This window comes from Branchiostoma lanceolatum, chromosome 15 (genome assembly GCF_035083965.1).
Source record: "Branchiostoma lanceolatum isolate klBraLanc5 chromosome 15, klBraLanc5.hap2, whole genome shotgun sequence".
In the NCBI taxonomy this organism is placed as follows: Eukaryota; Metazoa; Chordata; class Leptocardii; order Amphioxiformes; family Branchiostomatidae; genus Branchiostoma; species Branchiostoma lanceolatum.
Window position 1 is genome coordinate 8,689,088 of NC_089736.1, and position 25,851 is coordinate 8,714,938.

Here is a 25,851-nt window from a genome sequence, read left to right on the forward strand (position 1 = left end):
CCTATGGTCCTTTAAGGATATTTTCAAAAGAAGATCAAAATCATATTGCTACACGTACGTGTGTAGCCTTAAGGTTCTAACCCTTTGCCTGTAAAGGTTGATCTAAAGTGGATTGCTGCGCATGTGACTTAACGAGGTATCTGAGTTTTACATGCCTAAGCAACTGGGAGACGATAGCATCTTTAATTTCGGCTTTTGCTCCGAGCTCTTAGTGATAGAACGGACTTTGATGTAACCTGCGTATCAAAGCCCCAGCGACCTCGTCCATAACATGCAAGCCCTGCACTCACGTGTTCGTCGTGTGTGCTAAATTAGCACGTTCTACCACCATCGGTTTGAACAGTTTTGTATTGCGGTTCATGTAGCTTTTCATTATCAACTTTCAATGCACATAGAGAAGGCATTAGAATCTACACATAACAAACGCCAATATGATTCCGGGCTTACAGTCTGGTATCAGGAAACCTTTTTTTAATAAATTGACCACATGACTTAATATCTACAAGTATGATGTAATATCAACAGTATCAGATAATGTTAGTGTCTTCTCAAAACGAATTTCTCCAAGCATTCCGAGTTTTTCTCTATAGATAAAACAACTAACGTAAGCCTGGTGAGATGGAAATAGAATGCACGTATCCACAATTGTCTTCTTCTATTTACCTTGATGTTTTCGACGGATTATATCTGTTCTTTCATGTCTACGCTACCAGTGGCGTCGAGGTTTAAAATCGATAGTTCACTGGCCCATTGTTGACATGACCTTCACGTAGCTACGTCTTCTCCAAAACTATACATTTCTTGCCTTACGCAGATTATAAAGCACACTGACAAACGCAACCAAACTTTTAGAATAATTTAAAACAACGTACACCAGATCTTTAATTAACTGTTAAAGGCCTCAAATAATTTTAGAGCAATTGCAATTTGAAAATACCACGTAAATTGTAGAAAACTCGACATACAATTAGTTATTTTCACCGTTTGCAAAACCATTATATCCTTAACGACGCTTTTTAACTACCTATGTTATAAGATCGTTGATGATATTAAGGTTGGATCCATTCCTTTTATTTCCAATTTCTTTTTCAGAACCTCACAGCTTTACTCTTCGTGCTAACTTCCTTTCTCTCCGCTTCTCCAGACGTACTGGTATCTTGTTTTTCTCTTAGACATCTGTCTGCCCCTAGTGGGCTCTACCGTACCATTCCGGTAGGAAAGGGTGGTAACTTCAACACGTGACAACCTATCTGCCTAGGAGACTGATGTTCATTGGTTAAGTTCGAAAAATAGATTTTTGCATTGTTGAAACATCGGGCCATAACTGGTCGCTCTCCCCTGACATCGGTATCAGACTTACCGCCAACATTACGACCCTTTGATCCGTCTGAATGCCATTGATCCCCGCCTACACCCCTCCGTCACTCATGGTTCCAACAACCAACACGTTTAACCCGCGGGGTAAGATGAACCATCTATGGTGACCACCGTTAATCTATGCCAGCAGATCGCTAATTTATTGGCTATAGGGGGATATCGACCCTGTGTTGCCCAGGAGACAGCCCCTTTCATTTCCAGTGAAAGCCTACATGACAAAGACGAATGCACTTGAGCTTTAGCGAATACTCGGCGGGCAATTGTGTTCTCATGTCATGTTGCTGTTTTCCCTGATTCCAACGTTATTTTGTAGCCTAAAGGATTGTGACAGACAGATGCTGGCTCAGTAAGATCGTATAGGCCAATAAGCGAATAGGGATGTCCTGGTTACAAGGGATGCCCCGGAGCTCACCTGGTAGCAGCCTCACAGTTGGCTTCTGGTTGCAAATAGTTGGTAACTGGGAGATGTTGGCAGATGTTGCCTAGTAAGTTTGAAGGAAGGCATTGCACGGGAATTACATTAGAAGAGGTGCATATGCACGATTACAAAGTTTCTACAATACACCTAAGTTCTCAAGCATAACAAATAAGACCACTACAAATAAGACCGCTGCCTCGGGACGATTAGAATTGAATAGACTAGTCCCCTGCTGTAGTGTTTGGGCACCACCCTATGCACCATATTGTGTGAGAATGACTTATTTAATAAACACTAGTATAGAATATTAGACTGTTGGCCTTTTGTTTTTGGGCATGAACTCGTCTGATCTGAAGTCGACACCTTGATGCAACGTTAAACAAAACATCAACATGAAACAAACGAACAAGACTAATGCACCAATGACTTGCACAGCAACAATACGGAAGACAAAACTGCATAAAACAAAGGTTATTAGAGCCGAACTTTCTACCAATCCCTAACTAATCACGAGAGAGACAGTCCAACTCGTTGTGACAAGGCGTATCGATGGCGATCGTTTAACGACCCGCGAAGAAAGTGGGGCATTATTCACCCTTTGTGAGGTCTGTCAACTGTAGATTGGATCAGGCCCAAACGTTATTATCACGGCATTACGGACGGTCCATACGAATTACTGGTATTGTGTGGAGTCTGGGTTCCCACAGGTGTTCCCACACAGGAAGCTGATACGATTTTATCAGCGTCTTTTTTATCTGGCAATTATCTGGGGACCTTTCCATGCCATCGATATTTCACACGGAACGATATGTGTTTGTGTGTCACACGAAGGCCATGCGGATTTGTATGATATGTCAATTTTTTTATGTTTGTTTCATTCTCTCAGCAGCCAATCACATTGTCCGTTGACCGTAGTCGGCAACGTGATTGGTTGGTAGCTTTCCCTCCAACGACTGGCTGGGGGTATCTGATTGGCTGACGACTGCAAAAGTAGCAAGAATCCTTCTTAAGAAGATAGTCACAAGGGAATACTTGATAATCATGCCAAGAAAACGGGGGGGTTGTGACCAGCTCACTGAAGTAAACAGACCCCACTTTTGACCCAAGTTTTCTCTTGTATTCATCCGCAGGACCTAACTACCCACATCTGTCCTTATACACACGTAACTGCTGAAATGAACAAATTGACCAAAATGGGAAAGCTTAGACCCTACCTATTCCTTCCAACTCAACCAGTGTCCCGTCCAGATTGGGACAAAGCTTTAAGGAAAGGGAAGGTTTTCAGGGATTTCAATTTGCCACTATGATTTTCGCCCTACACAGCGCAACTCAACTTTGACGTCTGCCCAACACTTTTACATGAATGTAGAAATCAATGGCTGTTAGATTAGGTATACGTCATTCCCCAGGGATATTTTGATAGGATTAGCGTTAACACCTGAGGAAGAACATGAGAAGTCAGAGTGGTTAGTCTTGTCACGGCCTGTTTAGTATTCTGATAGTTTGACCTTCGCGTATATCCACCTGAAGATTACTTCAACACCTTCTGCCATTTAGAGAACCTGGAGTTGCAATCACTCGCATCTATGTGAAGTGGTGGAGGATTTGCAGATCCGACGTTGTCAGCCTGTTTCCCATACGCATCGACGGGTGCCCTTTTTGGTCTATTATCTTGCACAAGATACGTGAAATATGGATCGACTCGACCCTATGCACAGCTCTTCTAAACAGAATCCAAATGATACCATCAACTGACGTATATGCCACATGGGTCGATTAAAAAATGTCGAACGGCTAGTCACTTAAAGATTGGCAAGTTGCTAAAAGAAATTTCTAGACGCTTCGACTCTTTTACCTAGATGTTTGAGCATATGCATTGCAGGTCTAGTTTGGAATTACCATTTTATTAATCCTAGGGCATCACACACTCTGTGTCTGAGATAATTTCACATTTACTATGCACAATTTGCATGCTTCTATTTTGCTAACTCAATTTATTGTTAATTTGCTCCATATACATAAGGTGTGGTCACAAAAATTAATTCCCAAAATTTCATAATTCTAGAAGTAATATGTTTATCTTAGCCTAATTTCTGTAAGCAGCGACACCTTTAGCTGCAGTGCACAGTGAATCGGTCAGAATTTCCCTGAGTCACGTCAAAGAATTTTGTTACTCAAAAAAGTTATTCCTTTCTTTCTTTCGCTAATATCATCTCCCGGTTGTCCCTGTCCTTAGGTTGACATTATTCCTTTCCACTCTAACTAATTTGCATGTGTCCTGCCTGGCTGATGCGGAAGTGACCTGCGCCGCCCGTGCAGCGAAGCGGGATCATTAGCATCAGGAATTATGCATGTTCGACGAAGTGAATGATTTACATGGAACATCACGCATATCTGCTCCATCTCCTCTAATGACCTGACATGTTTTTCCGCTCTCGCCTGTTTGCCTTGTGATGCGAAGAGAGGCGCATGCGCGTTGAGAAAAGATGACTGAATATCCCGAAGTCGCGTCCAAAGGTCGACTAAGTTCAGTCCTTAGGTTGAGTCATGTCTGCTAATTTTGTTTTCAACTTTGACAGACAAAATGGCAGACAAAATGGCGTCGAAATTTACCTTCTTAGACTTATCACTGCATCCCTACTTCAACTCTAATGCAGTGAAGACGAAACAGATTATTACGACTTACTCAAAGACGCCACCAAAATGCATCATTTACAGACGAAAAGAAAACTACTCTCCCCCTATAATGACGTAACCTACGGATCCATGTAGTTCAGCATTAGTTAGTTAAAGTCCATCTCTCACCATATGGCGTGTACGGCGGCGCCCATCCCCAATGTAGAGCCCTGGGGCCACACATCTGTGCAAGCTGTTCACATGAAGTGAGGAAATTAATCACATTGACGGCAACCACCAATCATCGACGTTTACTTGTCGATTGCAGATATCGTATATACACAAATGAGTTACGAACGCCTTGTTGCCTTGTCTATATAGATGTTGGTACATAAGTCTAATGTTGTAATTTTAGAACCTTTGGGAGTATTATTCATTGGAGATTTTATCAGCTTACTCTTTGGTATACGTAGAAATATGAAACTACAGTAGCTTTCAGCCATGATTTGTAGGATTGTTCTGACTTATGTAACAATACACAGCTCCATTGAGGTTCTCCACAATGCACGTCTCATTTGGCCTTTGTTTTGTAAAAATATGGTAAAATGATAAAGGAAAAGAATACTATGTAACGGTACACATATCCGTTTATCAGGTTTCAAACAATGCGGGTTTCATTGTATATGGCCTTTGTTTTGTAAACATATGCTAGAGATAGAAGGGTAAAGGATATTATGTAATTTCCAAGTAATATGGGTCTCTCGTTGCATATGGCCTTTGTGTTGTAAACATATAGCCTTACAGTCAATTATGATTATGATTTTTCACGACACTAGATGTGACTGTCCTTTGCATAGATTTGTTGTCACCAACACATAACATATTGGGGTCCATGACCTTTTGACCTTCAAATGCCCTTCGTTCGGCTAGGGGTCAAGTCAACGCAGGTGTTGGGCACAGAACTTCATCAGGGCGACGGAAACATTCATGTGTAATTGTTAATACATCACACAATACATGGTGTCAAAGGTGTTAAAGGGGCAGGGAAGGAATAGTTGAACATGTTGATGATGTCTGTGATCAATACAGTCAAACCTTGCTAGAGTGTCCGCTAGAGCAGCCACAATGTTATCTTTTGCAGAGGTTGCCATTTGTGGCGCTTGTATGTAGTAGCCACACCCGAAATGTTCTGAAACGTGTTTTCAACTGAATTAAATAGGCTAATTTTAACTAAGCTCTTTCGGAGGCCATTTAGATGAGCCCGTTCCCCTATGTCCTTAAGGTTTAGGCTGCTATAGCCGTCTAGATCCAGTGCCTTTACACACTACGTGGCTTTAGCACTACAACAATATGTTCAGCACCACGGAGAGAGGCTACATATATTCTACACGTATACAGTTTACTTCAAACGAACGAACGTGCTTGTAAGACTTAAATCAATGCATCGACATCTTCGCCATATCACTTGAAGAGAACGTATGGTGTTGAAATCACCCCAAGCAAAGCAATAATCTACCCCCCTCTATAACCTTGAAACAGACTAATGAACTACTTTATAAAGCGAATAAAATATCTAATGTGACAGACCTGAGATTGGGTACCGCAAAGGACGAGATTCAAAATAGATACCGACAAGAAGTGGTAGTAGAAGGCAGGCAATTTTGTCATGCAAGCCTTGGTGGTTAATTACATAAAGCTTACTCAATAACGGATTAAGTGCTGTAGTTTTAAGATATTCATTGTCATCGCCCATTAGCTCTCAAATTTTATTATGAACATAAAACTTTATCATTGAAACGAAACTCTTTTGATTCGGAACCATCTGTAAGACTTTGTTGTTAGTTATATTTTAGTGGTTTTGTTGATACATGATATTTGCAACTCGAATAAGCTCCACTTTGTTCTTATTGTATTTTTGGATGTTGTATGGAACATAAAAGATTAAGATATAAAAGAAGATTCATTTTGATATGGAAATTTCATCTCTTTTATCTACTACATCTTTTCAATCAAAAATCAGTGGCTTCTTTAGAATTGATGTATTTATTGGTATTGTGTTAAGAAAGCAGATATGTATATTTTCGCATCCTTATATTATGCCTGTAACAATGCCGTTTGTTCAAGGTTAGCTATAGAATTGATTAACGTTTGATCAATAACATAGGGCACAGTGCAAGGAGCTGTTAGTGAAATGCTTTTTGCATTTGCTTAATGCAATTTTCATGTAATGATATCATTTGTCTCTATGACACCGTGACGGTCCTGATCTATGGTGCAATGTTCGCATTCTGTTGGTGGAGTTTTCCTGTTCCCGGCGTAATAACATCAAAGTGGCAAACACAGTACACCCGTAGGGCACTGGGGGAGACACATGTAAATATAGGAATGACATGTGCATGTATATGAAGCTTACTTCTCTTATCTATCTTTGGTGTATTTTCAAATCTTTTAACTTACACACGTTTAAAACAATTTCAAGCTTTTGTCTATTGAACGGAAGTTTGAGTTCCACTTGCATTCAACCCTATGTGGCGAATGAAATGTTTATTCTTAGCAAAAAATGATACATGATGCGGATAAAGTATACTAAAGTTTGATTAAAAAGCGCATGTGCGTCAAGTATCAGTACCGTATTATATCCACTCACGTCCAGCCAGGGGGGGCACATGAGGACACCCTCAATAATTTAAATGGATTTAAATAAATGAAGTTTTAAAAAACGTGGTCCCATGTTCGCTGTCAACGTGCACTTATCGCTTGACAGTGAACATGGTAAAGAGGAAACGAAGAGTGATTTAAGCACGTGATGAAACAAGACGAACGGTCCGTAGTTGGAGCCATGTGCATTCCAGTAGTGTATTCTATTTACAAATGGATACGGCATAAACTTGCGAACAAAGTCTCTCAATCGAAACGGGAGGCGATATCGACTTCTAATACTCTTTGACCTATTGACGTCACATGTGCATAAACTCTCATATTCAGAGCAACTGGATCAGATAGCTGAAGAAAACTGAGCGGTTCAGTATAGAAAATTGTCGAAAGTCTCATTCTTTGAGAATTGTTTAGTCGTTCCATGATGGTTGATAGAGTGTTAATGTCCCACCCCGAGTTGTATATGGCGACATAAGGCATGGCCAGTCCTTATAACCACCGAATATACCACCGAGTGAGCAACACTCCGGTCCAATAATGCCCATAAACTATGTAGGCAATGGTCTGACATGAATATGTATATGGATTCTTAAGCATTACAAGGGACACGCGCATTGATTTTTGTCTTGTTCTAGCTCTCAGAGCTACCTCTGATAATGGTCCACCATAGATGAAAGATCCTCTAGGTTGTCCAATCAATTTTAAGAGGCTTTTAAGACGCATAAAGCTTTCTATCCAAACCAACACCGTCGCAATCTGACCTACATAACGATCGTCTCGCTTGCGTCAGCTTGAAAGCTTTTACTTGGGGATTTTACCTAACCCTCCTTCGGATTGTAGGGGATGTACCTGTGGGATAGAATGCACTAATGTATAATCATGATAATCCAGAAATGATAACATTTGGAGAATTCATCCACAGTCATTAACTTGGATAACTTGGGCGTTCATTCGATTGCCTCCTAAAGACGATAAGCTGTTCATATGGCGTTAAGTGTTAACTCGCTTCTGATTCATAACAATCATCTTTGATAATGATGACCATCATTATTATCTTTATTGCAATTTTATTTGCCCGAAGGTTGATTGTAATTGGATAAAAGTGTGTAATATACAATAGGTGAACAAAGTATAAATAAATAAAATCCGCTTTAGATGAATTACAAAGTTCTACATCTACTTATGTAACGGAAGTCTCGACTTTTTCTCTTCAGTCAGTTTTTACATTGAAACATTTCTCAGCACAATATCAAAGTGAAGTGACTATCCATGTAAACGTATACATCAAACTAGACTATCCCAAATATGCTTGAAAAAAGTACGGTGGCAAGTAGCATTCTTTACCGGCAAGTATGATGGACATGGCACAGGTACAGGCATTCTAGTTTTCTAGTATTTTTCTATACCTACCATTGAGGTTATGGTCACACTTAAGAGTCCCATATAGCTTGAGAGAGAAGTACTCTGAATCATTAAAGAAGGCATAAAAAGTTGCGCTAGCGTATCCAGACATCACGCATAATGCAACATTCTCACCATCCCTTCCTTAGTAATGTAGTACATAGTCCCATCGCATTGCCTGTCTGGGGGCTCTGAGGGCGATATAAATAACGACCTACCACTGCCGGCGGCCTGATAAAAAGAAGGAACCTTTATATTATGTAAATTCCATTAGGAGACCTTTATCAGTGGCCTTCATCCTGTATCTTAACCCTTAGAATGACATGCATGTGCTCGCATTGCTTTATCTGCCTCACGGGCCGTGTTGTTGAGATTACAGCATCGTTCGTGATGAGGTTCCATATCTGTAATGATGTTGTTGATGAAGGTAAAGGTTCTATCGTCTCATTCATGTATCGGAGGTCACCTTGTCTACGCCCTGGTGAGTTATTTATGTCATAATCAACATCCCTTTTACTGTATTTTATGTACTGAACAGTATGAGGCATATCGGAAAGGTGATATCGCTGCCCGTATCTTAATCCAGAAGCATACAGGTCAAAGAGGGCTTTACGATGTCTATAAATATTAAGCAAATATCTGAATGATGTATCTGCTGTGGGACAGGTTTACTGTCCTTGAGCCTGTTCCCTGGATTACTTCATCTGTTTTTATGTCTTTATATGTCCATCAAAGGGGTATGCGTACTTCGTCATTAAATTCTCACGTTTCCTTCGTGGAACATTAACGTCTTGAAGGAATAGATGAACAACTTAGTTTGCTACTTATATTCAACTTCGAGTACGGAGTGTTTATTTGAACACACTGTCAGCAGAGTAGCAGGAAGCCAGTGAGTGGGAAGACGACCACAAATCAAGGTCATAGTTGCCTGAGTGGCAGGAGGTACTGTTCAGAGGTGGTAGAAATAGTCGTTGAGCTGACATGACTGTCCGGGTTATGGAGTCAATGGGTTCAATGGAGGAGGCTACTAATTCATGGGAAAGTATTGTTTTTAGTCTCTAAACATTTCTAATAGTCGTGAACTCGATTTTTATTTATTTCAGAAATACTTTACTTTCTTACTTACTGCTTTCGGTGACAGTTCACGTTCAAGAATTATGATTGTCACTGATACATTTGAAACTCTCAAGAACAAAGTTGGTGTCACATACCCTATTTCTACTGCACTGTCTACCTTTGAGCGAACATTGAGACACCAAAGATCTCAGTAGTAGTGCGAACTAATGTCATACACAAAGACCTACACTTTCATGTGCTTTGTTGGCTTTAAAATAATACTTTTACATCATGGATCATATTCCAATCATAAAGCCACACGAGTCCAATGCTGGACGCCCAACAGTCCCAATCAGGTAGAAGAGAGGACTTTGGCAACAAAGGCAGTATGTAACGCCCTATCAACTTTCCCTCGTTCGTGTCTCTTGAGAGGAAAGCTACGCCTCTCGAAGGGCAGAGGTTACCGTGGCCGGGGCCTCTGTAATGGACTATACGTGAGAATGGTACTTGAAAGCAAATCCTGTGCATACTTCAGGGCTCTAATGTGCCGTGAGCACGGCCTGGGTGCTAAGTATCTCAATCAATGCCAGACGGAGTCAGAGAAATGAGATTCAAGAGGAGTTGTTTACGATTGGACTGTGCTCATTAGTCTCAACAGGTCGCACTGATGGCAGAAGGTGTGCTAGAAGTGGCATTGCAAGGTGCATTGAGTTTTAGAGAACATAATTTTTTACATGTTTTAGAAGCCCTTGGTGGATTTGTTTAAAATTTGGCGTATCGGTAGTTATTGGTGTCCTGGTAATGTATGGCGATTTATGGGAACATCGTAGCGGTATTTGTAGGTAATGCAGAATAATATACACTGACACTCCTATCTTGAAAGTAGTGCGGTACAGTCCAATAAACAAACATCTGTTGGTCGCCTCCCTGGAGATAGCTACTCTCCGAGCAGAGGTTAGGCCACTACCTTGGTTACTGCTTGGTGTTATAATAAACGCTTTCTGGACATAATGAAAACGAGTTTTAAAGAATTTGTTATTCCTGGTGAAGAGTACGTAACAAACACCGTAGTCCACACCATAATTACTTCAAGGAGGTTTGTGTCCTGCGGACTCTTGTTCCATCTTACTGTTGCCAGGCACCAACCTGCACAATCACTATTCATTCTTCTTACGGAGAAATTTCCCTCGGCTAGAGATCTCCGATAAGTTACCTGGAGTCCTTCACCGATGTTAGAAAAAAACACGGCCTTCCGCAAAGCTTCATCAGTAAAGAACATCTCCACAGCTATGAAGGGACATTACGGTTGACGTACTATGGAGATAGCACGGAAACAAATGGCGCGGAGGTGTAGAACCTGCCTGGTGTCAAGATAGTAGAGCTGGTGATTTTGCCAGGGGATTACATCGTTAATGACGTCTTTTGTCACAGCACAGTACCTAAAGGCGGTAGACCGAAATGAAAGAAGTACATCGTGTGAAAGGCACGTTTTTAATGCATACGTTAACAGATAGTTAAGGCGGTGAGTCTTTTCCTTTGATGCGGTCGCCATCTTTGATTGTTGTGATATTTTCTGTACACCGTCCGCATTGTGACGTCACTAATTACAAATGAGGAGATAGACCTACTGGTAACATTGGTAGATTCATGACGGGATGGTTTAGATCTGAAGTAAAATAAACTTGGATTCTTACGGAAAAGACCGTCCGTTATGTCGTAATATACGTAGAGGTAAAAAAAATCAATTCCTTCTTAATCTAATTAAAAAGTCTACAACTGGTGCCAGGTGGCCGGAACCGAAAACACCTTCTTGGGGAAGGTAATATGACCATAGCGGGATCAAAAACTACCAAATTAGTTATGGCGACATTCTATCATGTATTTTAGGAATCGGTCCCTAGCTTCCAATGCAGCATCTCTGGGTTCAACAGAGCCCCTTTCCCAGTATTAAAGCTGAGACTACCTACAGTCTTACACCACACAACCAGTTCTGGAGTAATGGTAGAGGCTACCTACAGTGTTACACCACACAACCAGTTCTGGAGTAATGATGGAGGCTATCTACAGTCTTACACCACACAACCAGTTCTGGAGTAATGGTGGAGGCCATCCACAGTCTTACACCACACAACCAGTTCTGGAGTAATGGTAGAGGCTACCTACAGTCTTACACCACACAATCAGTTCTGGACTAATGGTAGAGGCTACCTACAGTCTTACACCACACAACCAGTTCTGGAGTAATGGTAGAGGCTACCTACAGTCTTACACCACACAACCAGTTCTGGAGTAATGGTGGAGGCCATCCACAGTTTTAAACCACACAACCAGTTCTGAAGTAATATCGGTGTCCAGTCTATATGACCCTGACTGAACCCACCATTAGATCTCCTGCTAGCGCAAGGAAAATCTCAGGATTCTCAGAGGATCAAAGATGTACTCAGCCTTCGCCATCTTCGTATGTGCTAAAGTGTTACCTGTGTCGTTCAGGTGTCGAGAGGTTAAGCAGTAACTCTCACGAAGATTCAAAAATTGACATTTTGTTTCGCGCTTGGTTTCCCACGAGATGGCGGGAAGGTAACGCGATGAAGTGCAGCTCGGCACGCCGATAACAATATCCCTCATCGGAGCTACGCGCACGCGCAGGACGTGCTTTTCAAGAAGTATCAGCTCTAACTATCAACAATCCACACGTTAAAGCTGGAAGGCAAAACCTCACTCCCTTGGAACAGAGAATTTGCTAAAATCTATTTTGCTGGTTTTGCGTTTGATTGAATTCTCGGCAATGTTAAGAACAGTATTATGATGGAAAGTCCAATTATTTTCACGTCCCAACGTTGGAAACCTACTGGTATGGGACATCAGACTTCAGCAAGTCCGATTCAGTTAGCAGGCACACTTTGAAGAACCAGCCTCAGCACTCTAGTGAATACAGTTTACAGTAGGACAATTTAGTGTCTGAATGGCATGTTCAATACATAAACCGTTTAATTCTTAGCACTTGAATTTTTGTTTGACCGATAGGCGCTTTTACTCCTTTATTACAGTTTAGACAAAAGTTCATAAAATCAGAACGCTCCCGTTCATAGAGCACATGGATACGCCTTTTATATCATCGTCTGTATAAGTCTTCAGATAAAGCGTAAAACGGATACCACGATTATGGGGTCATGGTGATACGACTGTGAACTTCATAAGGCTTATATAGTATTACTCAGGATTAAGTACCCTTGTCATACGTTAAACTTTTATAATCGGATTTAACGCCGTGTGAATTGATATATGACTTAATTCTTCAAGGCAGTCGTCAGATCCAGGATTAGACCACACTCACACGAGAAAAAGGAATTATTACCGCGATGCTGTTGGAATAAAAAAACACGCAGCTTTACGCCATCGGCCATATACCCATATACCCGTTTTGCAAATGATCGTATAAGGAAAGTCAACTTCCGACAAAAACGCCTATGCTGTTCCAGAGCAAGCTCCTAGGTAAGGAGGCCGAAATATACATCACCTCTTTTTGACGTCCAAAGCCATCAAGATCATCAGGACACATATATACACTCACACACACACACACACACACACACACTGACACGCACACACACACACAGACACACACGCACACACACACACACACACACACAAAGCTTAATAAAGATGTCGAAAGTCTCCCCCACTCTAGTTTTCCTGCTGTAACAGAAGGTGTCTTGAATTTTCAGGATGACAAAGAGTTGCATTAGTGCCGTAAATTGAGTCTCTGAACTGCTAAGAAGATTCCTGAGATTACCACAAGATCCTCTTTAAAGTGATAGATATCTACAGGAAAGGGCTCGACACGCTGAGTTATGACAACTGTCTACCCTAATCTTAGCGCTACCCTGGCGTGCCGTGCCGTTCGAGGCCACGTCTCCTTAAGGTGTTAAGATTAGGTGTTCCGTTTTAACACCTTGGTCAGCAACTTGATTTAGTCAGCACTTGAAAATAAAAGTGATATTCGTCATTGTCTACAAGACAGGTTAAACAATATATACCATGGGAAATATCTAGAAGTAGTTGATTTTAATTGATCAGAGAATCCAAATCCACACATTGCAGAAAAATATGATCATGATTTTTGTCTTTTACTGTTTCAGAAAAAAGAGGACAAACCCAACATGTTAATATTTAGAGTTAGAGTTAGTCATCTTTTTTCACTAGTTACACGCTAGATGCAGTCGGGTACGAATTCGAAATAAACGTATTGTTATACCTTTTTATCTATGTGTATTTTACAAACGTATTGTCTACATTAGACCTTGCTTGTCGTGTACCTTTTAGTCTAAAAGCATAGATTTAAGTCTGGCATGAAATGAGTGTCTGAAGAAAATCGTGCACAGTCGTTTAGAACGGTTATTGGAGCATCCCACTGACAGTTACGTTCAAATTGTGTCAATCAAATCTGTATTCACAGGCTGTGTCATAGTCATACCTTCCTGGAATCCACTGCTCTAAATATGCCATGAATAGCAGGCTATTGGCTTTTCTAGGAATGACAGTTACGTGTCGTTTGCTTTCCGAGAAAGGACACTTCGAAAATCTATTTTTAGGATGAGAATGACACTCAATGAACTTCAAATTGTTGTCACGTTTCTAATGTAACGCCTGTTCCTTTCGTCAGCGGCATGATTACGGAACGAATTAGCATGGGAAATCATGGGAAGACGACAGACGATGCACTCCATTTGTTTTGTTGTCTTTTATTAAAGAGATAAATGTGAGCGTGCTATACATGTATATGGATATGGTATACCAAATAATGAATTCCTATTTTTGTTCTTTCACATCTTCTTCATTGACTTTGGCAGAGTTCGCTTATCATTAATACATTATCCGTCTAACCGATATTCTTATTGCAATTTACTGTATATGTTTTTTGTTTTGTTTTTCTTTTTATGATTTAAAGTACGGTCACAAGCTTTTTTTTGGAAAAGGACGAAAATCAATGCGTACGCGAATATTATACATTTAGTTGAGTCAGTCTGGACTTTTTTCGAAGCTTACTTTACATAAGACTTATATTGCGGTTATTGACCTGTTGAGTCATTACCTTTACGAGTCCCCTTGTAACAGCGGCAGTAATTGGTCTCGCAATTACGTGTATGTAATGGCTCTATATTTAGCTCTTTTAGATGGGATGCGTGACTAGCTGGGACCCTTTTTTTACACTCTCCTGATAGTCAGTTACGGACTAGAGTGGCATCAAACTGTTAGTTCTTGCCGTTATATAGTTTTTACATTCTCTTTCTTGGCTGTGGACAACATATACAATTCAGAAGGGAAAAGTACGAATATTTCAAATTTATATTTGATGACTTAAATGTTTGGTGACCGGTTTCTTCAATTCTAGTGTTTCCACTAGGTAATGCTAGTGTCAAATTTCCAAATCGGAGCCCGGCCGGGCTGTTTGCGGGACGAAAAATAAAAGTTTATATCAAGACATATACACAAATTATGCTCACGATTCGTTCTGTTACGTTTTGTGTGTATTGTTGTTTCCATAGCATATTTTCGTTCCCACGAACTGCCCGGCCGGGTCCCGGTTTGGAAATGCGACCCTAGCATAAACCTGCCCCTGGTAGTAGTTGAGCCATGCTGACATCTCCCCTCTGTCAGATCAGAAGGCCAAGCTTTCAATCGCAACTGACAGGTAATGTCTACGGTTCATAGACTCTTCTCTCTATGAATACACTACAAAGCACAGCTAAAACCAGGTCATATGGAGGTCTAAGGAACTTCTAGACACGAAAATCATTGTCGTTTTCCGCAACAATTTCTCTCTAGCCCAGCCGTGTCAGACATGGTAGGATTTTGAAAAATGTATTTTTTTAATATGACAATCTTTATTGACACAACAAAAGTACAGCGACTTTCATAAGGTCTTCTACAACAATACATGCAAACAAACAAACAATGGGATACAAAGAATTAACCTAGTGTGTACGTACAAGTATGTGAATAATTCAACATGCCGAGTTCTTAATGCTTTCATGCTTTAGTTTTTCGTTTCGTATTTTGTTATTGTTACCTTATTGTTATTCTGTTGACTTTGTTCTTATAAATATTTAAGAAAAGAGGGCCTTGATAAACGATATTGCTCAGAAAAAATGTGAATAGAATAAGATAAAACAAGTTTACATTAAATTATACAAAATGGTCTGACACATACAGTGTTTGCAAAACGTGGTCTGGAATAACAAGATTGATAATATTTGAAGATTGATGGTTCGATAGATGAATAAATAAAAGATAAACTGAACTGACAAGTTTGTGAAGTTTGCAGATGTTTGATTCAGATCCATGCGTTTTCATTTTATATGTCTCATATTTGCGTGTCTCATAACTTCATTTTAGTAACGTCACCCTGCGTGCACCTATTAATATCTTACTCGTCACCTGTGCGATTATGAATGATCGTTATTCTTAATTTCTAATAAAAGACGGGTAAGGTTAAAGACACGGGGTCGCCGCTTTTAGATTACGCATTAATCTTCTTAAACTTGATCTTCTGCGCACGTCTTCGTGTCTGGGGTATTGTATCAGTGAATAAATCATACATGTCTGCGGTTTTGGAGCACGTCCAGAAAAATAAATCTAAGAGTCACGCTTAAGATGGTTTTATAAATAACCCCACATTTCCCTAATTTGGTTTGCGCTTCCTTCTTTACTACTTCTCACATTGAACCAAGTTATGGCAAATTCTTTATTGTACTGCGTTCTCACTATGTTGTTTCATCTATTTATTATCCAATTTATTTCTTTTGTTTAATTGATTTATCTAAATTGTTAAAATCTTTTCAACACGTCTTTTGTGTATGAGTTATTGCACCAAGGAATGAATCGTCGGCTTCTGTGGTTTTTGGAGCAAGACCGGAACTAGACCATGATGCTCTAATGTGTCTATTTATATCCCCTAGGTTTTCCCTGAGAGTCACATGTCTTACTGGTGTCTAATCTGATCAAAAGTGCGAAACAAAGAGGATATTTCGTGTGTTCTAAAACATAGTTGAACACCTACCCACATGCCAAATTTTCTAACAATTCATCAATAGCTTCTTGAGTTACAAACATAACCACGAACACCCACAGTTACAAACGCTACGGAAAATATAACCTTCTTGGAAAATGTAATACTTCATGGTACGGTAGTGTACAAGACAACAACATTATCGTAGTATAAACATTACCTATCTGGCATTTAAAAGGGTTGTTCATACGGTTTCGTAGCAGCCTCACAGTTAAGCTCCTGGTTCCAATGAGTTGGCATGTTTTTATAGTTTAAAAACTGGGAGACCCCGGTTCAAATCCTGGAAACTGCATCTCGGTTAGGGCTGCCCCCGTCTTTCGGAAGGGCCGTAAAATGGGAGTCCCTCAATGTAAAAATACACCCCGCTACTGAAACAGCAATCAAACCTGCTGCTCGATGTACCACAATGCGCACAACAACAACAACAACAACTGGCTTTCAATGTGTATACGGAGTGAACTTAGCGTACCCTGACACAACTTATCAAGATATCTACCTAAAGCCACTAAAATGGCATACTTTCTAGCAGATCAGTTGAAGAGATAAATTGATCACCGCAAATTGAGAAATCATCATCACGGCGGTGTGCCGTTAGACTGCCGGGTATCATCACTAAGCTGTAATAAATCTCTGAGATATTTGTTTGTGATAACACTGTTGATTGATGTTAACAGTTAGAAGTGAGATATAAGAGAGCGTGTTTTGCGTTATTCATCCAAAAGCTGAAGATTGTAGGGACGATAATGTGGGCTGTGTTTCTTTCTTTCCTTCATTCTTTCTTCCTTTTTGTCTCCCTATTTCCAACAACAAAGATAAAGAAATTCATTGGTGCAGTACTCAAGCGATACTTTTAGGTTAGGTTATGTCCATGATTTCAGAATTAACACAACCTGGCAGAAGAACTCTTAAGTAACCCTGTCTTGTGCACAAATAGGTTAATCCTATCTTCTTGGTAAGTTTAACAAACCTAATTTGCTGGGTTTTTTTTTTCTTTCCTCACCTCCTTGTGGAGGTGACCTGTTTTTCATCAATAACACGGTGTGTGCGCAAGTATTTATAACGACACTATGGTCTAATTTCATATCAACCGTAACAATCCAGATGATGCCGCGAAGAGACATTAGGCAATTTACTGTGCAATGACTCGAAACACAAACCTTTTCAAGGGGAGACTCGTGGTATCCCTTGTGAGGTGGCCTAGAAAAACTTTATCATTAGATTGGATTTGTCTAACCAAGGACAAAGAGTAGAGGCGGCTTGAACTTAATTTTTACCACAAAGCAGACAACACCGTGGGTGGTGGGCTACAATGGGGTAAATGAGGATTCAGTATCTAGCTTGAGGCATGACGAGTTACGCTTTCGTAAAAAAAGAAGCCCGATTTAGTGATAAAAGCTTGGTAACAGCCTATCGTGAACTTCCAGGCATTTCCTCGGTACTGAAAGTGTTATCCGCCCGCAGAGCTCAATCGCGCACCCCTGGTGGTTTCACAGGGTAGGATTCAGTTAATGCTTATCAAGACTTTGGCCGATAAAACATACCCTATGCCATGGGATGTGGTTTTAAACTGAAGCCGGGTTTACAATTGTAATTGTAATTATATTCTAGTAGTAGACATTTGTAACAGCGTACAAATCTTAGAAGTGAAAGTGTAATGCAAACGATAGTTGAATATAGCTGCGTTAGAGTAGTTGTATTTTCTTCTGCGTGTCCGTAACTGAACCAGACGAAACTCTATGTGCGTACTATTGTGGTGTCTACATTTGTTGTGCAAAATTATACTGTGTTTTTCTGCCGCTTTAACATTGACAACATTTTGTAGACGTGGGGGTCTCGGAGAAAAGTTCATTACATCTGAGCCAATACACCGGATTAAATGAGGCATGTCGGCGGCTGAACGCCTTTATTGCCCCTCCGTTATTGTGCACGTATCGGTGACCTAGTTGTTGCAAGTGCGGCGAGCCGTCAAATGAAAGTGGCATGGATGTAGAACGCGACTGAAGTTATTACTCCTAGTAACAATTTCAGAAGCTTAATCAGATCAGTTTCTTAAAGGGACTAGGGATTCAAGGGCATACGAGAAGCAAGAAAATGAAAGTTCCTGAACTTATTGATATATATCAGTTTGTAGCATAGAACCACGCCAAACGTTTTGATAGGTTTAACTGCACTTTATCGAATTTAAATCTTTGTATGTAAAGAAAGAAGTAATCAATCAAATCAAGACTGAATTTATGAATAATATCTGTAATAAGCGACAGTAATTGTTACCATGCGTTTACTCTCAGTTTGGAAGAGAGGTCACGAAAAACGACATTGTTATATTCTTGTTATCAAATTTAGATGACATGTTTATTTTTATCTTCAAAAATACAACAATAAATTAAACATAGATGAAAACAAAAGGTATAGCTATATTTTGGTGGATATAGTTTGGCTACGTATCTTTGTGGTTTCTATATCTTATCATGGACCCAAATTATACATATTTCCGGGTTATCTCTTCTCGTGATAATCGTACATTTGTGATCTCTTTAATCTATCTGATATCTGTTATGATTTATAATAATTCTTATCACCGTAACCTATGTGTGAAATAACGGAACAGCTCGGCTTCGTCAGTGATTTTTGATTACCGAACGTTGTGCGGAGAACAGCGCGAGTGCGCCACACGATTGCTCGCTAATTGTGCGTCAGCTCCGCTAGAGGTGTGGATATAACTGGTCCTATAGGAGAGCTTTAGCATATGTATCAATTGTAGAAGCGTACATCGCGACAAGTATGGTGCGTGTACCCAAAATGTGTCAGTTTGAATCATGTATACTCAGGACTGTCTCCAGCTTTTGTTCCAGTCCCACTCATTGTTTGAGAGCCCATGTTTTTGATTTTCAATGTTGAAAACTGTCATTCTAAGCCAACAAAAATACATTTTCATCAGTTTTAGGTCATGAAATTGATGTTTTTGGGGCTGACAGGGTTGAATAGTTTTGTTTTAGAGCATTAGCATGCACACTATTAGATAGATTGTCTCTCCTGTTATTCATATATTAGCTATATTAGTTCGGTACAATTGTCAGATATTAGAAATAGTTCAATAAGCATGTTTCCATACATTGTACCTGTTGCAATGGTCGCGCAATAAAGTTCTCCTGTATTATGCAACTACCTTTTCAACTCTCCTATCCTTGTTGTAAACTTTATGAGCAGCAAGAACTGACAACTTAGGTCATAACATTTCTAGAAGATCTCCCCGGAATTAAGACAACGTAATCCTCCCAGGAAAGGCAATAAAACATCAAACATGATTAGCGGCAATAAAGTACATGGAGGCAATTTTCTCCTAGCTTGTCTTGACTTGTCAGGCAATTTTATAGGAAAGACCACACGGCTCGTGACCGGTGTTTAAACTGAGGCAGGATGCGTATGTAATATATATATAGTGTGTGCGTGTGTGCTGTGCGTGTGTGTGTATGTGAGTGTTTGTGAGTGTGTGTATGTGTGTGCGTCTCTCTCTCTCTCTCTCTCTCTCTCTCTCTGTGTATGTGTGTGTGTGTGTGTGTGTGTGGAGTGATTAAAAAGACATAGATTTCACCATTCTAGAGTCAAGAATGTACACTGACCAAGGACTTCAAAGTTATCACGCTTTAAGTGTGCGTCTCGTGACCACGTCGCTAGACCTGGTAAGCCATGTATAATAGACTATTGTGTGTTGCCAGTATCTTTAATTAGATCAGACTTGAAATAGACCTTTGGCCTGCTCTTGCGTGACATCATTACTGTTAGTCTTTTACAAAGGGATCAATACAAAACTATGAGAAGGTTATAGCCCGTTTCCCTTAACGCAACTAAACACTAAGTATTTGAGTTATTTGTAGATTTTGCAATATTCTTACACCAGTGGTCAACGCGTAATAATTCTTCACCGGCCTTTCTAAATACATTATGTAACAGCGGTTCTTTTACGTGTATAATTCATGGCATGCTTATCCTATCTGCAAACGCATTTGTGAAGCTAAAAGGAATCAAGAGAAGCATGATAATGACCAAGAAACGGGCTAGAGTCCTCTTTAAAATTCATCTCGGTGCCTCCCTATCTATCGTGCCGTACGTACGGAATAGTCATTCTTCAGACTAGTCGATATGATTTCTCTTCACGAAGTGGGAATGGCATTTTCATGGTGTTAAGTTGAAATTGAGTGTGGACCTTGAGCGTACGGGAGTGTCAAGAGTAACCTTTAACAGAGGAGGGCCAGCGCCATATCCATCTATTATACCGGCAGAATATCTTGTGAGTTATTGCTTCACAGCTATCGCCATGGGGACTATAGCAGATGCCTGCAGAAGCGACTAGACTGTCCCTGTACGTGATAGGACTTCTTACACGTAAAAGTCTCGTATATACGTCGTGCGATCGTTGTACGATTGTAAATTGAGCGTACGAACGAAGGAATGAACTCAGAATACTCTTGTAATTCCTCCCTTTTCTGGATTTGTGTCTATTTTTCTGTACTAAAAAAATTCTTAAATTTATTTTGTGTTTATCTATTGGCATTCACAGAATACGGTATGTTGAAACAGGGAGGACCACCTGGAACAAATTACTTACTCTTGTTACAGCAAGCTTGCAAAGCACAGATTATACAAACTTTGTTTGAAATTACGCTGTTTGGCTATCGATACTCTGTGATTGTTCGAAGGTATCACTGCACTAAATCCAATCTTTAAGCTCGCCATAAGTCATGCGTAAATTTTGCGTTGTTTTCGTGGAAAATGATTTACGAATGCTTTACGTGTATGATTAAAGATCAAATTTTAGTAGTGTATATTTGATAGCTGCCGTCTACCTTGTCTATGACTGTCTATGAAGCTGCCCAGCTGTTACAGTTGTAAAGCATACTTGACACACAGGTGACATTGTAAAGTTGCAGCGTTTTTACTTCTTTTCACGACTTCTGCTAACATTTATAACGCTGCAGTCATCCTTGGCAAGGGAAGCTGAAAGCCCACCTCAATTAGGGGGATCGATAGAAAGGCAATTTTCTATCCAGTCCATCTTTGTGAGTCTAATACACGCTATTGACGTTGGTGATTGCCATAGTCTCTCCTTTAAATCTTTCGTCACGACGCAACTACTTCGTCTGGCTTGACGCTACGAGAGAGCTTTGAGAGGCACGTATAGATACTCTAACTCTAAGAGCTCCTTGCTATAAATCCTGCAACTTGAAGACGACGCTGGGATGTTTGGAGGATGTAAAGTCTGCTACGAACTTTCTAAAGCCGGCGTCACAACGCAAGAAAAAAGGTCATCTGCGAGCTCTAAATCGCCATTTTTGGCAGCAATACGGCCGGTGCTCTCTCGATCATTGTGTATCTTTAGGATCCTAAGTTTTCCTAAATGTGCTAAATTGTCACATTCATCATCGTCAAGACGAAATTTACCTATCTTAAGTCTACGCAAATGGTATCCACTAGTGTTATAGTTTGTACAGTGTACCGTTACCCAGACCAAATTATGATGTCATATTTCCCTTCGGAGTCCTTTGTCACGGCACAAACAATGGATGGGCAAACCATTTTCAAGTTTGTAACGGACGACCCGTCACTAAGGTGTCCTGAGTTGATTGATGCCGACAGCCAAGATCCAATTAACTGTTGCTTTTTCAAGTTGAGGACGTTCCGTGCAGAATACAGAACGTTTCTTTTGCTATCTTCACAATTGTACTGACACATGTACCGTCACAGTATGGCAAATAATCGTCTGGAGGGTTTGCCATGAGGAAGGGTCAGGCCCCACTGGCTTTATTACTTCGCCGATAAGTTTCTGTTTTCAGGTGCATGTGTCTGTCTGTCTGTGTGTCTGTCTGTCTGTCTGTCTGTCTGTCTGTCTGTGACTAGCATAACTCGAGAAGTCGTGGGTGGATCTTTACGATACGATACTTAGTGTTTTGGTAGGGGTCGGCAAAGGGAAGAAACGATTAGATTTTGGGCCCCCTAGCGGCTTTCTACGGCAGGGCATTGGAAATTCCGGTTTTGGTATCTCGTGGTCTAGACATGCTACGGTTGTGATTGTTGAGTGATAGATATTTCTTGTTCTATAAATGACACTTATTTTCCGTTTTCAAAAAACAAAAAATCAGCTACAGGCAAAGAGTTGCGACAATATTCAGGCATTTTTGTCCTTCTGTTCCAGCCTTTTTTCTCGCCAGATCGCATCTGCTTTTGGGTGTCTAGAGGATCCCATCCATAAAATCAAGTCGGTATGGCCTAACACATATGCAAGAGAAACAATGTAGTCTATCAACGTCAACGACGTACTGGCCGATACATCCATTCGAATTCTTTAGGCATTTATGAACCCGTGACATTTTCTAAAGAAATTTAGGAAAGTAACTCAACCTTTCAAGGCAGATTGGGCTTAGTTTTCATTTACTGTTCTACCGCGTGTGAGTTATGTTGTGGGTCTACCATTAGAAACCGTCTCGTAAAAAGGATAGCTGTTGGTTAACCACACTTAAGTCCCTCTGAGTGGGGGGGGGGGGGGGGGGTAGTAAATGGACAATCCATCGGTAAATGTGTTTGAAACCGGGACAAACAAGAGTCCGAGAGTCCGTAGGACACAAACCTCCGGGAAGTAATCAAGTTGTTTGTCGTGATGGCTAAAGTATTTGGTGCCCTCTTTACAAGGAATAACAAATTCTTTAAGACATGTTTCCATAATGTCAAGACAGTTATTGATGATAACACGAGGCAGTCATTTCCGAATCGTAAAATGGCGATAAACAGCGACCCTTAACCAAGGCAGTGGTCTCACCTCTGCTAGGATAATGGTCAGGTGACCAACAAATGTTAATTGGGCTGTACCAATTGGGGGCACACTGCTTTCAACATAGGGGTGTCGTTCTATAATTTTATATATGTTACCTGAAAATAATGCTAAGGTGCCCAAAATTACCATGCATCATTGGGACTTCAATAACTACCAATATGTTAATTTTCATACAAATTCATCAAAAGGATCTTGAGTTATAAGTGCGAACACACAGACCCAGACAAAAACAATACCCCCGTCGGAGGTGAACCTCCTTCTTGGAGGTAACAATCACGCCAAAGCACACGAATATATCAAACCTTTAGCCATCACGCCCAGTGCAAAGCTACACACTCATAAAGCGCACAGTTGCTATTACCAAATAGTCCTTAGCTGTTACTCGCTGTTAAGTAATCCATGCAAGCTTCATATCTCAGCCACTGTCTGAGTGCTCCTGACTTTGAAATGAGTTCCCCTTCACGTTTATGTCCACGTGACTGAATGTTCGAAAATCGATAGACTGCACTGCAATCGCATTGAACCCATCTGAAACTTTTACTATGATGATAGTGATGGGGTTTAGATAATGGTTCGAATTAAATGAAGAGTCTCGAAAAATGAGTAATACTCATGTTCTATGATTTGCGTCGGCGACCAAGTACTCTTCACTCCATACTCATATTGAGGTGTATATTCTCCACTGTCGGTAGCTGTAATATGATGCTGAGTAAGGTAAAGCACTAATGACATAGTTAACTGTCGGGTATAATAAGCCGCCTCACAGCTCAAGTGCGCATGTGCAGTCGCGATGCATTGTGGTCTAAGATAAATGTAAGAGTTGTGGTCTGGTTGTGGTCTAAGATAAAAGATAAATGTTTAAAGTTTCTGACTTGAAAGTAATTCATTGGCTAGAAGTATTTGCAACGTTACTATGCGGAATTATGTTTACTTCTCTGACCTTACCCACAATCCCTGCGAAACTGGAACTGCGATTTGGCTTTACTGCGATACGAAAGTTGACTTTTATGGATAAACTAATACATTTGATAGAATCGTTTCCGTAAAACCATCAGCAACTCTGAAATCATGATAATGCACGACTTAGAGTAATCTAAAATAACCTGCCGATGCCGCGTGCCTGCGAAGCTGGCGTGTTACGCCGAAGGGTGACTTATGATACTGGTTATGCAACATAGATACAGACATCGTCATCTGTTAACGTCTATACCCGCCATTCGACAAATATGTCAACGTCAAGGGCGCCAGATACGCATAAACATTCCGGATGATATATCAAGTGCCAGCATTCTACTGTAAGAAAAACGAAAACGAATATAGCATAGAGAGAAGATTATCTCAAAACGGTGCATGAAGGACGATGTTGTTGCGCCAGAAAACAAGATAAAACTATAACTTGCTGATATTGTTTCTATATTGATGGCTGTTAGACATCTTGATACATATTGAATATGTCACATAATAAATCAAACAATTGGATATGGTCTCTAGCACAGTTGGATATTTCATCCGCTGTCTTTTGTCGTTGAGCAGTTATCATGAGCCACCTGGCGGTTGAACCTGGTACTGCAGTAGAACTTCCGGTTTTTGTATATTTTGTCCTGCACATGCTATGATCTTGACTTTGGGGTGACAGATAGCTTTTGATGTCAGGAAGAAGCGGTGTAGGTTTGGGTCCCCTTGCAGCTTGTCTAGTATTATATTGTTTTCTTTTAACTGTCCTCAACATCGAGTAGCGATTTCTTCTCGATCTTTCTGACGCTACTTTTTTAAACACCTCGAAAAACCTTGGCCAGATGGTGCTACACTATACAACGTCACACAATATGGCAGATCTGGCGAGAAGTCAAAAACTGCAAAAGACAGACATTTTGTCGATCAATTTTCAATTACAACTTCTCTTTACCGTGGATTTAGTTCCTGACACAAGACATCTGGCGACTCCAAGTTCAAGGCAGCAGATATTGGCAATTTCGACTCTGCAATTAGGACAGTAGAAATTGAAGAAATGGGCTGGAACGTCATTATAGTCTCTGCAGATTCGACTCAGTTGCTATGGCAATCTTTGAAATTCTGCCAACAATGAACAAGCTGCTAGAGAGACGAAGCCTACACCACTTCTTTCGGATGTTAAAAGCTATGTACTGTATCACCAGAACATCAAGACAACAGCATGTCCAAAACAGTGTTTACATTAACGGAAATGACAATGGTTTAGTTTTTTCGCTGCTGGACAGTACTTGTTTTGTACGTATGACGTTACTTTACGTCTGGGACCGAATACATGGGACCGCATTGTTAGCAGCGACACCTAGCTGCAGTGTGGAATAGTACCAACCAGTATTGCCGTGAGGAAGGTGACAGACGGTCACCGGAACATCGACTGTTGATTTTTGATTGTATGTAGATCCTAGCTGTGGATAGATGGCCTGG

General features: G+C 40.5%; 1 protein-coding gene and 1 long non-coding RNA gene across 12 annotated transcripts in view; one reads left to right on the plus strand and one right to left on the minus strand.

Moving 5' to 3' along the window:
* Positions 1-25,851, plus strand: part of LOC136420653 (uncharacterized) — a 541,092-nt gene that overhangs the window by 398,225 nt on the left and 117,016 nt on the right. The window lies entirely within an intron of this gene.
* The window catches only part of LOC136420573 (potassium voltage-gated channel subfamily H member 8-like), a 108,811-nt gene that overhangs the window by 39,191 nt on the left and 43,769 nt on the right, over positions 1-25,851 (minus strand). The gene's annotated exons all lie outside the window — the stretch shown is intronic.